This window comes from Helianthus annuus, chromosome 6, assembly GCF_002127325.2.
Source record: "Helianthus annuus cultivar XRQ/B chromosome 6, HanXRQr2.0-SUNRISE, whole genome shotgun sequence".
In the NCBI taxonomy this organism is placed as follows: domain Eukaryota; kingdom Viridiplantae; phylum Streptophyta; class Magnoliopsida; order Asterales; family Asteraceae; genus Helianthus; species Helianthus annuus.
In genome coordinates this window covers 86567646-86586328 of record NC_035438.2, presented here as the reverse complement: position 1 = coordinate 86586328, position 18683 = coordinate 86567646, and positions in this window count along the sequence as shown.

Below are 18683 nucleotides of genomic sequence, written 5' to 3'. Positions count from 1 at the left end.
TTTGAATTTTCTTCAAGTAGGTCAAGGGTTTAGTTTTGTTTTTCAAATTTTTCGTTAATGTGTTTGCATTTTAGGGGGAGTAGATATTTCTGAAAATCCAAAAACATTAGAAAATTTGAAAAAGCCAAAAACTTGATAAAATTCAAAAATGAGTTTCGTTGTGAAAAGAGGAAATGATAGTACATCAGTGGACTGTCACAACATGCTAAAGAATTGGAGAGTTAAAATGTGATAAACAATCTCACTGCGGATATGCCAGTTGGTTTTTACACACTTAGTAGATTGTGACGAGATATAAACCTAAAAATTCAAACTTGCTTATTCTGTGGGTAACAACATCTTGGATATATAGGTAACCCCTGAAATCTTGTTTGAAAGGTCCCTTATTCTGAGATACTAGGTCTTTATGCTCAGTGATATCTGGGGTATTATCCCGGGACTTCTGCTGTATGGAAGTACTGACCTAGTCTCCGGATAATGCTTTCCACAAGTGCTTGAAACATAGCATCGCCCTCAGCAAGCTGATGAAACAATAAAATTGATAGTCGCTGCTGTTGAAATCAAAAGATCCTCTAAAGGGGACACACCGAAAAGTCGAAGCCGTCATCTCTCTGCGTATACGGAAGTATCGACCTGAGCTCTCACGGCCCTCGCATTTAACCCCTGAACAGATATCATTTGTGGTATACTCACCTGTAAGACTGAATATTGGGATCTGGATACGGGAGTATATTCAAGAAGTGGGATACATGGATAAGTTTAAGTCCTTAAGACATTAACATCGTATCTCGGAACAATTGAAATTTGTGTGAAAATTTAAGTGGACAAATATACTGACAATCTAGGTGAATTGTTTAGAACTTAAAATGAAATGAAGTTTAACGGTGTTGGTGACTTGTCTCAAAAACTGATATGATCCTCTTACACGAACTCACAAAAAATATTGTTTGTAAATATTTCTTTATTACATTACATTTGTCTTTATTTCAAAATCCAAAAAGATTTTCAGTGTGTTTTAGCATAAAGTTTCAAAAATTCAAAAAGATTTTTGACAACTGGTATTGAAAAGCAGATGCTAAACATGATGATTAATATTTGAGGGGGAGTGTATGTTTGAATTAAATGTTTTCATATTCTAACCTTTCAAGTGGTTCATCAAAATCTGTGTTTGTTTTGAAGGAGTGTCTGAATTAGTGCGAGTGTTTATGTTTGAAATATATATGTGAGAGAAATTTACTTTGAGGTAGAGTTTGTGCAGGACAAGATGTGCCAGGTTATTTGTTCCTGAGATCTGAGTTAGATGAGAGTCAGGTTCCGATACCTGAGGACTCTGATTGGAGGTAGCCAGGCAACGATCTTGGAACATGAAGAGTGAGGCTGATTGATACTGAAAAATTGTGAGATGGAAAGCCAGACAACGATCCTAAAGCTGATGATGCTGATGATCTGAAGAAATGCCAGCATATCGCAAGGGGGAGTCTGAAGACTTGCGTGAATAGACTGAGAGTGAAGCCCAGAGACAGATCAAGACTGAAGATGCGAAGACTCGCCACTTAAAGACTCGTCAACATCTGAGGGGGAGTCTGTTGGTGCACTACATCTGTCGACTTCATCTTGTATCGAGTCTTAGTCTTAGATTGTTAGATTAGGGCGAATTGTAAGAGGTTTCACTTATGTGTACATGTACTTTCAAGGGAAACCTTATGAGAGGTTCCACTTCAATGAACATGTCCTTTCAAGGGAAACCATTTGGAAGATTTTGATTTTCCATACCGAGGTGCTGCCGGTGTGAGAATTGATTGTAAACGTTGTTATATCAATCAACAAAGTGATTTAAGTGAAGATCTAGCTATTTCTACGTCAGGTACTTGTTTTCCGCACCTGTATCTGATCAAAACTCCTCTGATACACTCGTTCGGGTCAGAATTCGATCCTACACGGTATGTATTGGGCTCGCCCTCAACCATATAGCTCATGAATTCTGGACCAAAATATTTTTCAACCCTTGGCCGTTTGCTTCATCTAAGCTCACCCTACTCATCCTTGGGTCGTTCTTGTCTTTCATCTAAACATGTGGATGAACTTGGACCTGCTTCATCAACCGTTGTTGATGAAGTTTCAAGTGTTTGTCCTAGCATTCGAAACACATATCAAAATATGAAACAGTGTTCGGATTTGCCTCCATGATAGTGTGTTTGTGTACATCGGGATTCTTGGACTCATGTACAAGAAAACGATGTGCACTACTTTAATGCGTATATCCTATGAATATGCAATCAACAGTTTTGGGTCCTATCCTAAGAGCCTTAGGAGGTGGTAAAATTGTAACAACCTGACTTTCCAAGTCAAAGTACAAGTCAAAGTCAAAGTCAAGATCTTATTCAGATCTGTTATCTCTTGCTTAATTGACTTGTACACTCGAGATTCGATAAATAGTCAGGCCGTTACAGTAATCTATATATATATATATATATATATATATATATATATATTGATGTGCTAACGATACTTTAAAATTATGTTTTACAAAGCATACTATTTTAAACGCATTTGATCGCATATTACATCGCATGTTTATGCTAAACGCTATCACAACGCAACGCAATGCAAACTCAAAACGCAATTATTGGTATTATTCTATGTGTGTGTGTTATTATGTGCTTTACTTGTGTGTGCCTTATGCATGTTTTGGGATGTTACTCGCTAACGCAATCGCAACGCTATCGCATCGCACTTTAATCGCAAACTCAAAACGCAGATTTACTTTTTTGCTTTTTCTGTGTTATGTTATTTGTGTAACTACTTGTTCAATGCTATCGCAACGCTTACTCGCAACTCACTTAAAAGCACCGCTCAATGCACGAAACGAAAGTCGGAAACCAACAAAACGCAAGCCGTCTGATCGAATGACCCTTCGATCGAATGGCCATTTGTCCGGATGACCATCCGATCGGATGGCCATCCGATCGACTGGCCATCCAACCCACGCACCTACACCGCCTTATCTCCTCTCAGCCTATAAATGCCGCCTGTCACATCACTATTCATTGATGTAACAGCTCTATCTGACCCAAACGCTCTCCAGCCCCTTTCAAGCACTTTTCTCTCGATTCAAGGCTATTCCGTAAGTATCTCACCCTAAATCTTGTACTTCCATCATCAATACACACTTTCTCATCATCTTCTCCACTGAAATCACTGATTTCCACCATGAAATCACCTGGTTTGGACTGCTTGAAGGTGATGTCATCACGGTTTCTTATGTAAACTATTGTGTGGCATCATCTCATCAAGATTCATTCAGATCTAAAGAATTTCTACACTATTTTACATAAACCTCATAAGATTAGAAGAGTTGAAAGATGTTGTCATACTTTTCTTCAACATTCTTCATCTTTTACACTCATCTACTCAAAACCGATGGAATCTAGACTCATTCGGGTTCTCTACTCATTATCTAGTTGAGGACCGGCTTGAAAACAGATTCTACTAGAGAGATGGCCGGATAACGGGTTAAACATGAAACTTCACCAAAAAGAAATGTAACATTTGTGCTTGTAATCATTGTGAACAGTTCTATTATCAATAAAACAATGTTATTTGATCCCAATGTTTGTTTGGTTGTGTTTTACATTTTTCATGTTTTGACTTTTGTTCAATTTCAAACTCTACATTGCTTTCTGGAGAGTTATACGCTAACTGGTGCTTAAACGTACTCAGTTTAATGCGACAAATACTCCGGAACATCAACATATACTCAACATACCTCAAATAACCTTTACATAACTTAGAAATAAGTTTTGAAGGCTTTGGTATGGCAAAAACAAGTTAATTCGCTTACAGGGACTAAACTTGACAAACTGCGAAGGTATGCCAATTTGGACCGTAACAAACATTCCGGAACATGTCCATAAGTTAAACATACCATAAATATCCTGTACATAGCTTAGAAATAGGTTTGAGGGGTTTGGTATGCTAAAACAAACTTTTGGAACATTCAGGGGCTAAAAGTGTCAAAAAGTGCACAAGTTTGCACTTTTGCGCATAACTTACGTTCTGAATACCTCCGGACATCCAAAAATTTATGTAAGCATCCTTATATTATGCCTTAGTGTATGGCATGAGAAAAATCCATTCGTCGCGCAATTTGGATCATCTTTCGCGCTTATGCGCATTCCGTCGTAATTAACCGAACATCGCGACCGTACGGCCAAATGAACCGACATCCGACATATTTTTGAGCACATTTTAAGTTCCCTATACTTTAACTTCATTTTAGAGCTTTGAAATGGGGTTAACGGGGCTTAAACGTGTCAAAAATGCATCAAATACCAAGTTTTGGAGCTGTAGGGACCAAAACTGTAAATCTGCCAAACCAAGGGCTTACGGACCGTAAGCCAAAACCCATACGGTCCTTAAGGAGTCCCCAGTACAGCAGATTCATTGAATCCACTTGCAGTTGGCCTTTCGTTCGTTCAAGGGGCAATGCCCTTTCACCCAATCAAGAGCCAAGGGCCATTTTCAGTAACCACAACATTTTGACAAGTGGACGCTTAGGATCGTGGCACGAAAACCAAGAAACGATCCAAACGGCTTTGCCTTTCCTATAAATACCCCCCCCATTTTGCTAAAAACTCACACAATCTGATCTAAAGGCTCTAAGTTGGAACCATTGTTTCATATCTGAGCCATTTTGATCTAGATAAGCATTCGGGGACCCTCCGTAAGTCTTCTTTCGTTCTTTTATTCGCTTTTCGAGTCCGAAAGTCAACGTTTTGTTGACTTTCTACATTGACCAGCCTATGGTCAACCCGAAGTTCATGGAACTTCATAACGTGAGCATGATCACGATGGTTATAGTCCGTAGTGACTATACCTACTGATTACCACGTTATCTAGGCTCAGTGACGAGTCGTAGTTTCGGCCAAAATGTGCATTCTTGCATATTTTGTAACCAAACTACTCGTGAGCATCAAAGCCGTTTGTTTTGATGCCAAACCTGTTTTCTAAACTTAGTTAAGCATGTTCTAACATGCTTAGCTCGTCACTTTTAGTATAGTGCTAATATAGGGTCGTAAGGTAAGCGATCTAAACAATCGCTTATACTTTCGAACCCGACCCATTTGGTCGATCATTAGGATCCGACCAAACACATTAGGTGACCATAGCTATAACCTCCCGAGGTTATGCCTTGTGGTCACGTTGTTAAGCGTTCCAGACGCGTTCTACGCGAACGACGCGTAAGGTAGCATAAGCTACCTAAACGGGTCGTAATGGGTCGCAAGCACTTAGGTTAGGTTTCATTTTAGTATGTAGGCTTTGTTAAACCATGTTACACGAGTCTCCATGCTCGTTTGGTTTACGAACCCCCATACTATCCGGTCTTTCCGTTTTCGGTCCGGTATATTAACATAGCTACCTATTAGGTGCCGTTTGATATTCCGTGATCTCTAGCATTATTTGGTTATTATACAAGAACTACAAAGCAATCTCAGGTGAGTACATTGAACCCCTCTTTTACTGTTTTCCAAACTGTTTTGGGGTGAAACACATGTGCCTATCTGTTACTTTCATGCTTTCCATGTTTTCACATCATATGCCTGCTATGTTGTTAGTAAATTAGAGTACACGATTTCATTACATTTCATGCTATGTATGCCCATTGTGTGCGTACTTAGTACATTGATTTACATTACATTTCTGTTGCATATGTTTACTCAGCATGTGGACACATTGATTTACATGAACATTTCTGTTGCATATGTTTACTCAGCATATGGACACACTGATTTACATGAACATTTCTGTTGCATATGTTTACTCAGCATATGGACACATTGATTTACATGAACATTTCTGCTGCATATGTTTACTCAGCATATGGGCACATTGATTTACATGAACATTTCTGCTTCGTATGTTTACTTAGCATACTTAGTACAATTGTTTACATCACATGCCTTCATTTTGTTATGACATTTGGTTTGTTTAACATGGGACAATACATTCATTAACATTAGCTACGCCGTTCATTAGTAGGTAGTGGTACCATAGGAATTGACAACTCCCGTTCCTGAAGTCCTGGGTTTGATAGGATTGTAAGGAATGACCGAATTCGATATACATAACTTAGATAAACCTTTAATTTGTTTAAGGGTTTATCGCCACAGTCTCAAGGCTTGGATGTATGCATATTTCACAATACCGCATAAATGTTAATATCAATAGAGCATGCATTTTTCCACAGAACATAACGTTGATTTAAACCACGTTTTACTTCAACGACTTGTTTTGTGCATTTTACATATGGTTTAAGTTGATACATTTCGCTTACCGTACATGATACATTTTGGGATACACATTACATCATTTACTTTGAACATAAACACGTTGACATTGACATACACATTTGGTGGTTTACATTAAACATAGACATTTGACATGATTTACACAATAACACTTGACAATTGAGTTATACAAGAACAATCTTACATGGTGGATGGTTTGGGTAAATGGTTTGAGTAACGTGAAGTATGTAATATGATGCAAACATGGTGGATACGCCGCTGGTACTTCCTATATATAAATGTTTACATAATATTACATATCTTAGCGTTATCTAAATCATTTCAGTTTGGACATATAACATTTTATACAAATAACATGCTTTTCATAAAACATTGTCTTACAAAACAACTTATCTTATTCAACTCATTTTACTAGGTTATTCATTTAACCTTACGTTTATCTATACATATGATCTGATATTATCGTTTTTCAAATGGTTTACAAAGCGAGACAAATTACTAGGTTCATGACTGACTGTTATTAAACATTTCTTTAAAACTCAAGTCATGAATCCCACTTTCACAAAACCTATGTATCTCACAGGCATTTTTATGCTGACGTACCTACTTTCACATGTGTTTTCAGGAGCTGTTCCATAAGATGTTGATCACGATACTAGGGCGGACATGTGCCTTAGAGACTAAAAATGAAGATAGAACTAGTATAACTATGTTTTGAATTATGTACTTCCTTTTAAGACAATGTAATACCCGTGTTTGATAAATAAAATGTAACTTTAATTTCCATGGTTGTATAACAATTAATTCTGTCCACAACACTCCCCGACGTTTTTCGCCGCGGTTGCATGTTACACGCGGTCGGGGTGTGACAGAAGAGTTGGTATCAGAGCCATTGGTTATAGGGAATTAGGTTATTAGTAATGCTTTGACCTAGACTATAACTTTCTAGGACCCTAACACAAGTTATCTTGTGTTTAGATTTTAAAACATGCACATCACCTATCCTTAGGTGATAACCACAACGAGAACTTCGGTTCCGAATCCGCTTTGAAAATTAATCATCTGTTCTAGGATGATTAATTACTAGGTTTTGAACCCTCTGTTATATGGTTTTGAACCTCTTTGGATTTCAAAAATCCCGTCAAAGTTTTGGGTTAATAGTGTGAACACGTGCGAACTGGAAGAGTGAATGCCTGTACCCTGGGTTTTCTGTCTAAGGCTAGAGTGTTCGTACAAATCCACATAATCGGACCAGTCACTCTTACCTGGGAACTCTTGGGGTGAGTGTTCACTTATAGGCGAGCATGTCTTCGCGATACACTAATTCTGACCCAATTACTTTGACTAGACATTTCATGTCGCTTGTTTGCTTTGCGATGCATAACCGCCATCTTTGCTTTTGTTGATTTTGCTTCATCTCATTCTCTTCATCCAATCATCTCACTCGTTTCATTTCATGTTTTTTCTCTTCTAGAATGCCTCCTCGACGCGACAACCAGATAGCTACTGCCGAGCTGGAAGAAATTATTGCGCAGCAGATGGCTGCTCAATTCCCAAATCTCTTTGCTCAATGGAACCAGGCCAACAACAACAACAATGGTACATGCAAATACAAGGATTTTAACTCGGCTAAGCCACTCAAGTTTAGTGGTTCTGAGGGAGCAACTGGGCTTCTTCAGTGGTTCGAGAGCATCGAGAACACTTTCCGGCATGTGCAGTGTCCTGACAATCGCAAGGTCGAGTTTTCTTCGAGTGTGTTTCAGAAGAGGGCTCTTACGTGGTGGAACGGGGTTATGAGAGATCAAGGTGCAGAAGTTGCTCTAGCTCAGACATGGGCTGAACTGAGAGCTCTTATGATGAGGGAGTTTTGTCCTCGTCATGAACAACGAGCGTTGGAGAAAGAATTTGATGTTTTGAAGCAAGATAGTGGCGAGCACAGGGCTTATACTGATAGGTTTGAGGAGTTGAGTCTGCTTTGCCCGACTATGGTTACCCCACTCGATAAGGCTATCGAAAGGTACATCGACGGCCTACCTGACTCGGTACAAGACATCCTTACTGGTAGCAACCCTACCACACTCCGTCAGGCGATCGAGTTATCAGCGACGTTGACTGAGTCGCAGATTCGAAAGAATAAATTACACAGGAAGGGTGACAAGGGCAAGAAACAGTCGGCTGACAAGGAAGATAGCAAGAAAGGTCAAAACAAGAATGGAAAGGAGTCTGGTTCATCAAAAATGGCAAAGAAGCGTAAGGCTTCCCAAAACTATGCTGTCACTGCCCAAGCTAACCAGGCAGCTCCCAACCAGCCTCCAGCAAAGAAGCCCTATTCAGGAAGTGCACCTTTATGCAATCAATGCAACAGTCACCATCAGCCGCAATATCAGTGCCGTTTCTGTACTAACTGTGGGAAGTCAGGTCATCTTGCCGATGTTTGTCGGTTTGCTCAAAATCGCGCAGTTCAGAACCCTGCTCAACAATTTGCTCAGCCTCTTGCGCAGCAACAGGGTCAAGCTGCACGACCACAATACCCACCAGGTGCTTGTTATAACTGTGGGGATCTGACCCACTACAGAAATCGGTGTCCAAGACTAGCCAACCAGAACCAGAATGCCAATCAAAATCAGGCTCAGGCTCGAGGTCGAGTCTTCAACATGAATGCACAAGAAGCACAAGCAGACAACGAAGTGGTGAACGGTACGTTCTTTATTAATAATCAGCCAGCATCTGTTCTTTTTGATTCGGGTGCCGACAAGAGCTTTGTGTCATTGTCTTTTGAGACAATGCTTCGCGTGTCTAGAACGAAACTAGGTAAACCTTTGACAGTAGAGGTTGCCAGTGGTGAACCCATTGTTCTAAATTCTGTTCTACGCAACTGCCAGTTGAACCTTAACGACCATATTTTTCCTATCGACCCTACGCCAATGCAACTTGGAAGCTTCGACGTTATAGTGGGTATGGATTGGTTATCTAAGCATCGCGCAGAGATAGTTTGTTCTGAGAAGATTGTTCGTGTGCCGCTGTCGACAGGCGAGATCCTACAGGTTCGTGGTGAGAAGCCTGCTGGTGGTCTCAAACTCATGTCTTGTTTTAAAGCACGGAAGTATCTACGGAAGAAATATGTGGCTTTCTTAGCGCATGTTACAGCAGATAAAGGCAAAGGTAAGTCTATTTCAGATTGTGACAACCCTCACAAAACCAGGTATCCGTACGACTTAATTAACTATTAATTGTTGCCTAATTACTGTGCTTAACTGAGATTTATGATAAACTGCTACTTGATTTTTGATACTTGTACATATCTGCATCATACTTTGATTTTTCCGTCACTACATTATTTATTTACTGAACATTAGTGACAAACATGATGCACAAAAGCACAGTAGCATTTGAACGGATAACCTATTTGACATGCTGATATAGCCAGCATCAGGCAGACACTGCCTCTAAAGGCCTGTATGAGCCAGAAATATTTTACTACACCCATAGAGTGTGTAAGGATACAAGGGTTGTATAATTGCGTCTCTAGGAATAAGATATAGAGATTGGATGTGCCTAAAACGTATTCTAAGCACAAAACACAGCACTTCTGTCAACATACTAGCTTCTAGCTAATTAATAAAGTGCCAAAACATGAGGAAAATATTCCTGACACTTTGCAGAATAAATTGTGTCGCTAAAAATATTATTTACGACGCTTAAAGGATTACTTAAGCACTTTAACAGATTACTATCCAACTGAACAACCGGACTATACCCGGAACATAAAAATATTGCCAGAAATATTATTAGTATTTTTCTGAGCCAGTTAGGGTCCCTGATTACCCTAACACCCGCTTTATAACGCAACACTTAACTAACGGAGTTAAACTCTAAACTAACTTGGTGAACGTAACTAAACACTAACTGTTTAGTTGGAATTGAACCGGGTACCCCCCCCCCATTACAATCGGCCACCTAAAGGGGAGACAAGGCCCGAATTCTTTTTAATATTTTATTGCTTTTGCCTAATATCTAGAAAGCATGAAATCCGTTGGACGATAATCCTAATTTTTGTCTATAAAACCCTCACAATGCACACAAGAGATTACACACTCAAAACACCAACACACTATCCTCCCTCTTGCTCCCCCACCTTCGGCCGAACACCCCCTTAGCACCCACCATATTTTCGAGCTTCCATCTTGCAATTCCAAGTCCATACAAGTCTTAAGGGTCACCTACAACGGAGCTTGGAGCAAACGGAAGTGGAAGGACCTCGCTACGTTGCTTTTATCCACGCCATTTTTGACTAGATTCTTCCCTAGCCCCGAGCTAGAGGTATATTGTTTAAAACTCACTCTTGAACATATCTAAAGTGGTTAAAAGGATTTTTAACGGTTAAAAGTCGGTAACCCACCTTTTGAATCTAAAAAGTCTACTAAAACTCGAATATCGTTGGATAAAAGGTCATGTCTTGTGTAAATGTCGTAGTATTTGAATATGTTGATTGTTGAGGCCCGATCTACGATGTGGTGGCTCTTATCATCGTTTAACCCGACTTTGTTAAGATCCCGAATCTTGACATACACTTGTTTCTTTTGTACAAGGGTTAAAAGGTGAAACTCCACCACACGGGAAACATGAACTTGTGTAAAAGTGTTTTGACATGAAAAATAGTGTTTAAAACGAGCCGATCTACGTATGTACAAGTGGTACATTCGTAGAACCAAGTGTCGAGAAAATCATGTTTTTATATAAGTTGGATAACATGTTTACAAAGGTGATTTTTATAAACTACAAGTGTATGAACACTTGTGAAACGAAAGATCCGACAAAATAACAATTTTTATAAAAATTGTCGGGAAGTTGTAAAGGATGATTTGTTCTAAAAACGGGGTTTTTACAAGACTAAACTATTATATATATAGATCCACTAAATATAACGAGATCTACACAAAAGTTTTAGAAAAACTACAAGTTCATGTAATATTGTGATTTTACATACTAGTCTACGAGTTTAATGTGTTGAAACTAGTTTGAAGTATCGGAAATTGATTTGGTTGATTTGAAAAATTGTTGAAATGATTTTGTAAAAGAAAATGATACGCTTGAAAACGTGGCCACCTCCAGTTACAGGGGAAACTCTGGCGAAATTTTCTAAAAATATAACACTTAGAATTATTTACAAGTGTTAGACTACTTTTGACATGTTTTCAAACTATATTTCGCCAAGACTTTATTTATTAAATAATCGGAGGTGGGATTTTCACAAAAACTAAACGTGATAAATATTTATTCGATAAATATATTTTTCACAACACTGTTTATGATTATTTTGTGAAGATGTATAAATATTATTTTTAGAGTAAAAATAATATTTACAAACTTTGTCGAACCCAAAATAATACCAACGCCTACACGACAAACATATAAGTTACAATGGTAATTACTATTACCACTTAATCGCCAAAACGTAACTTACGCCTTATTCGGAAATATTCATAAATGCGGATATTGTCAACGTATTATTTTGGAAAGTGTTGTGTAAAAGAAAATATATTATTTTTGAGAAAAATAATTATATTTTGGAATGAGAAATAAAATATATTAAGTGAGACTTAATATTATAAACGCACATGTATTAATTCCCCCATCCTTGGGAAGGAAATTAACTACCAAGTATATACACGGAACGGTTGTCTAACTGTTTCCCGAAAATGTAAACTATAAAGCTAAGGCACGGCCATCCGTCTAATAGAATTAGCACATGCAGGTCGTTGCGCAGCAGTTGGATATTTGGATTACTTGGTATTGTGACGCACTCACTGTGAGTTCATGTCCCCCTTTTCTCTTAACTGTTTTTCAGTTTTATAAACTGCGGGGGTGAAATACATGTTACTATGATTTTGAATACTTGATACACGGTATGGTTAGCGTAAGGAGGTTTGTTACTCAGATCATGTGAGTGGGTAGGCACAACTTGAGGCCATTAATCCTCGTAGTAGGACCGAGGGACAGGAGCGGTAGATCTATCTGGGTGTAGCGAGCCCAGCCCCAGGTCCAGCATAACGGACCTCGGGGTGACTTAGTGCCCGACGCATAAATCCGCTAGGTTTGAGTCATCCCTACTTGCACTTCACACATATCAATGGCCTTGCAAACCATTGGTGATCTCTTTTTCCTTATTTGCTACATACCAGGTTTTTGATAAAGTTAAAGGTTTATTTACCCACTATTCGCATGAACTCGCTCAACATTATTGTTGATTTTTCAACTTACATGTATTTCAGGAAATTAACGATCTGGCGCGGTATGGCTTGTTTTTCCCGCTGCATTAGGCCCGAGGTCATCCAGGGTTCGAGGCTTGTGACTCTTTCCTGGACAAGTCACAGTCCTTGAATCATGTTTATGTTAAGTTTGCATTTGAAATGTTTAGACAAGTTGTGGTTGTTGGGTGTAAACCCGTTAAGACAATGTTTTACTATTTTATTTTTAATGGATGATCTTGCATATTTTTAATTCATATAGCTTTGTTATGATTAAGCTATGGTATTAAGAAGTCACACCAAATTAACCACGCTTCCGCAAAGCCAGGGTGTGACAGCTTGGTATCAGAGCTCTGATCATAGCGAACTAGGATTCCTTCTCGAGTCTAGACTATGATCACTAGGGCTCTCACGAAAACATTTTTACTGCATACCACTTAAGTCCAGATCCAAAACGTTTTTATAAACAAATGTTGAGCATATTTTATTTATTATTTTTAGGCTCAGTCTGGGAGGCTGAGGCTCGGTCTGAGAGACTGAGGCTCGGTCTGGGAGGCCGAGGCTCGATCTAATGGATCGAGGTAGTTGTCTAGTGGGACTAGGGAGTCAGTCTGGGAGGCTGGGAGAATTTGCTAGTGGGACTAGGGAGTCAGTCTGGGAGGCTGGGAGAATTTGCTAGTGGGACTAGGGAGTCAGTCTGGGAGGCTGGGAAAGTTGGCTAGTGGGACTAGGAAGGACAGTCTGGGAGGCTGGGAGGCTAGTGGGACTAGGTGGGTTATGTGATTATTATTTGGTAACTTATGTGATTACCTGATTTACTGATTATTTGTGCATACTTGTGATTGTGTTACCGCCATCATGAGTCTCCGGTGCCATGCGACATGTTTATGCGTATAAGACTCAGATACCACTGGACCTCTACCCATAGTGTCGGACGACATTTGTGTCTTCAGAGCACGAGGTGCATACCTCCGACTTCACCAGCACCGATGATGATGACTTCCAGCCGTTCGCTCTACCCGACGGCATTGATGAGCATACTGATGACTCCTTGCCCTTCGCTTTACCCGAGGGTGCCTATGAGCCTATTGATGACGATCCTGCTGAGTATCTTCCCCTTGTTGTGATTCCAGCTCCGATTCCTCTTGCTTCTTATCCAGCACACGAGTTATTACCAGACGCCGAGGCTGACGGCGACATTGATCTCTACGAGGACGAGCCTTTTGAGGACGAGGATCCTGATGCAGCCCCTTTACCCGCTGGCGGTCTCTTGATGATTGCTGATGCCCCAGCTGGAGACTCGCCCGTTCACTCACCAGTCCCAGACTCTTTTGAGTCTGTGGCTTCTGCTCCGTCCCACGAGGTGAGCATTCAGCATTTTGTTCATGACTCGGACCCTGATCAGGCATCTTCTGCCGCCCCCATTCCGAGCCTTGTATTTGAGCACGACGATATTGAGGACTCCGATCCCATTTTTCCTCCAGGATTTGATCCTGACCGCGACATTGAGTATATTCCTATGGACCAGCATATGGAGGACCCTGTTGATCCTGTTGATCCCGTCGATCCTATTGATCCCTTTGATCCAGAGTTTGATTTTGACATGACTTTTGATGACCCGGAGCCTGCCGTGGCCCCAGAGCAGGCAGCTGCTTTCGATCCTGTGCATGAGCATGACTTGGTACATGCTGACATTCCTGTTGAGCCCGTTTTGGCTGACCCGCCAGTTGGCGATCTCCCTGTTGATGATGCCCCTTTGTTAGTTGCTGATCATGCTGTTGATCCTTTTGTTGACCCACCTTTGATTGCTGACGTCCCTGTTGACCCTCATGTTGATCATGTTGGTCCTGTCATTGCTCCTTTTGATCCCGTACCCATTGAGCCTGAGCACGCTCTTTTTGCAGAGCATATGGATCCACCTGATGAGGAGGCTCAGCACGGTTGGATACCGGCTGACGAGGATGTTCCACCGCTTCCACCACACCACACTGAGGCACATCATACTGATTTTTCATTTCAGATCCCACCGTTTGTACCTCCAGCAGGGCCTGGAGAGGGCTCTTCAGCCCACCCCTTTGGGCACATACCGATGCCTATGCCTTTCGTACCTCAGATGACACCTGTTCCATCTTCTGTTCATGTAGCACCATTCGATCCCACCAGCATGCCACTGCTTTGGTCATCTTCCTCAACGATGCCACCCACTGATCCATATCATCCATTCCATATGGGACATACCATTGAGGACGTCTTGATGTCCTTTGTCCATCAGCATGATTCCCATACATAGCGACTCCGGGAGCTCGAGAGAGCTCAGTTATCACTAGGTCCATATCTTGGTCAGACATCTTCATCTTTTCAGCCTTTTCGATCATTACCTCCTGACTTTGCTGCCCGACTTACGACTATGGAGCAGCAGATTGCATCTGTTATTCGCACTCAGCAGGCGATGGAGGAGGATTGGCTTCATTTACGCCGCTTACTCTACACTCACTTTCCCCCTCCACCCCCATCCGCATAGGGCTCATTGGTGCCATAGTGGTAGGCGATGGTGAGACGACCACGATTGTGACTGCACAGCCTTTTGGAGACCATCTGACGATACTGATTTTTGTTGATATTTGTTGATGTACTGGATGTATGTGACACTGATGTGATATTGTTTTTGACGGGGGTGATGTAGCCCCTATTTGATTTGTGATTGTATGATACAGTGACGTACTGATACCCTTACCACATTATGGTCTCGATATATATAACAATCGCCGTATTCTCACCATATCTGATTCACTTGATTGCTTATTTATGTTTTGTGACATGGGATGTTGGGACATGGGATGTTGTATGATATTTGCAACATGGGATGTTGGGACATGGGATGTTGTATGTATGATATTTGCAACATGGGATGTTGGGACATGGGATGTTGTATGTATGATATTTGCAACATGGGATGTTGGGACATGGGATGTTGTGTGTATGAAATTTGTGACATGGGATGTTGGGACATGGGATGTTGTGTGTGATATATAGATAACATGAGATGTTATATGCTACTATTATTACTATATATACGTATGTTATTTATGGCCTAATCGACGTACGCATCTTTAGAAGATGGCACCAAGACGTCAACCGCAGCCGATGCCCACTACTCCTGAAGAACTACAACAAGTCATTGCGGCTGCTATTGCTCAATATGCTGCCTCGCAAGGAGGACCAAGCGGAAGTAGCTCGAACATCAACGGCAACCAAAATCCTCCTCATGGTAACCCTAGGTCATTAAGACACACCATGGCCTAAATGGATTCCTTTAGCAGATGCTAATGCCGTTCCTATGATGTAATGTATGTGCAGGGTGCACCTACAAACAATTTTTGGACTGTAAGCCCATAAACTTCGACGGCACAGGTGGTGCTGTTGCTTTCGTCCGCTGGGCAGAGAAGACCGAGTCCGTACTTTGCATGAGCAAGTGCGCTGTGGATCAGCAAGTCACTTACATCTCAGGGCTATTTGTGGATGGAGCCCTATCCTGGTGGAATCTACAGGTCCAGACCCTTGGCGAAGCCGCAGCTTACGCACTGACCTGGACAGAGTTGAAAGAGCTTATGCGCAAGAAGTACTGTTCTCGTGCTGAAATTCAGAGGTTAGAGACCGAATTCTGGCACCTAAAGATGGAAGGTTCCAAGATAGCTGAGTATGTCCAGAGGTTCCACGATTTGTCGGACGTGGTACCCTACATGGTTACACCGGAGTTTAAGAGGATTGAACGCTTCATCTGGGGATTGGCTCCTCAGATAATCAGCATGGTGACTTCTTCCAAACCTGCAACCATCACAGAAGCCATTGATCTGAGGGTGGCTCTCACCGAAGAGGCGATTCAGTTGAACAAGTTTGATGGGGTTGAGCCCAAGAAAAAGGAGACTCATGTGGAGTCATCTGGTAGTAATAAGCGAAAGTTTTCGAGTTTCAAGCAGAGCACCGGGATGGTGGTTAAGAAAGGAGAATCGAATGCGCCAGCTCAAGATACGACTGGTGGTAGAAAGAAAGGGAAGGGATACATGGGTGCACACCCCAAGTGCAACTCATGCCAAAAACATCACTCTGGTCGTTGCAGCCTGAGAGTTTGTGAATCATGTGGGAAGACTGGTCATACGAAGGATTTTTGTTGGGCTAGTGCTGGCCGGGGAGGCCAGGGAGGTTATGGGAATAGGAACAACCGTGGTGGTGCTGGGAACCGCCACAAGGAAACCTGGGAGGTGATGGAAACCGTGCCAACAATGCTAACCAAGCGGGCGCCATGAATCGGAACCAGGGAAACCATCAAGTTGGAAACAATGGTGGAAACGGGCAGAGGCCCGGATGTTTCAATTGTGGAGATCAAGGGCATTTCAAGAGGAATTGCCCAGAATTGAACCAGGCACGCGGAAGAGTGTTTAACATGGAAGCCAGGGAAGCGCGCCAGGATCCCAACGTTGTCACTGGTACGTTCCCTGTAAACCAACGCTATGCATCCGTTTTGTTTGATACTGGTGCCGATTATAGCTTCGTATCGCTAGAATTTAGAAACATGCTTGGTTTAGCCGCCAGTAAGTTAGATATTCCATACTCGATCGAATTAGCGAATGGGAAGTTAGTAGAAGCTAACGAGGTGATTCGAGGTTGCGTAATCGAGCTGGGAGAGCGTGAGTTTGCTCTCGATCTACTACCAGTCCAGTTGGGAAGCTTCGACGTGGTAGTAGGGATGGATTGGTTATCGAGTAACAAGGCAGAGATAGTTTGCCACGAGAAGATTATTCGAATCCCGACCGATGATGGTGAGACCATTGTTGTTCATGGGGAGAAGCGTGAGACGCCGTTAAGGATGATTAGCTGCCTGAAAGCAAGGAAGTGTTTGAGGAAAGGATGTGTTGCTTTTCTAGCACACGTTGTAGATAAGAAGGCTGCTGAGCCAAAGATCGAAGACATCCCTGTCGTGAGGGAGTACCCAGAAGTCTTTCCAGAAGACTTGCCTGGCTTGCCGCCTCAAAGGCAAGTGGAGTTTCGCATCGACTTAGTTCCAGGCGCTGCGCCTGTGGCTAAGGCACCCTACAGACTTGCTCCGTCTGAGATGCAAGAACTGTCGACACAACTTCAAGAGTTGTTAGACAAGGGGTTTATCCGACCAAGCTTCTCGCCTTGGGGAGCTCCAGTTTTGTTTGTGAAGAAGAAGGACGGTAGTTTCCGCATGTGCATTGACTACAGAGAGTTGAACAAGCTGACGATCAAGAATAGGTATCCCCTGCCAAGAATCGATGATCTGTTCGACCAGCTTCAAGGTTCAAGCTTCTATTCAAAGATCGATCTTCGATCTGGATACCATCAGCTACGGATACAGGAGGAGAGTATCCCGAAGACAGCCTTCAGAACCCGATATGGACACTACGAGTTTCTGGTTATGCCGTTTGGTTTGACAAACGCACCTGCAGTGTTCATGGATTTGATGAACCGAGTTTGTAAGCCGTACTTGGATAAGTTCGTGATCGTATTCATCGATGACATTTTGATTTATTCGAAGACAAAGGCTGAGCACGAGCAGCATCTTAGAGCCATTCTGGAGCTGCTAAAGAAGGAACAATTGTACGCCAAGTTCTCTAAGTGTGAGTTTTGGCTACGTGAGGTGCAATTCCTTGGGCACGTGGTAAATGAAGGTAGGATTCACGTGGACCGCACCAAGATCGAGGCGATCAAAGATTGGGAAACGCCAAAAACGCCAACCGAGATTCGACAATTCTTGGGTTTGGCTGGCTATTATCGAAGGTTAATCGAGAACTTTTCAAAGATCGCTCAACCGTTGACACTCCTCACGCAGAAAGATAAGAAGTTTGATTGGGGAATCAAACAGGATAAAGCATTTCAGATATTGAAGGATAAGCTTTGTAACGCGCCGATCTTAGCTCTACCGGAAGGTACTGATGATTTCGTGGTATACTGCGACGCATCGCGTCAAGGATTGGGTTGTGTGTTGATGCAACGCCAAAAGGTTATCGCCTACGCATCACGCCAACTGAAGGTGCATGAAAAGAACTATACCACTCATGATTTGGAGCTAGGCGCAGTGGTTTTTGCCTTAAAGATCTGGAGACAC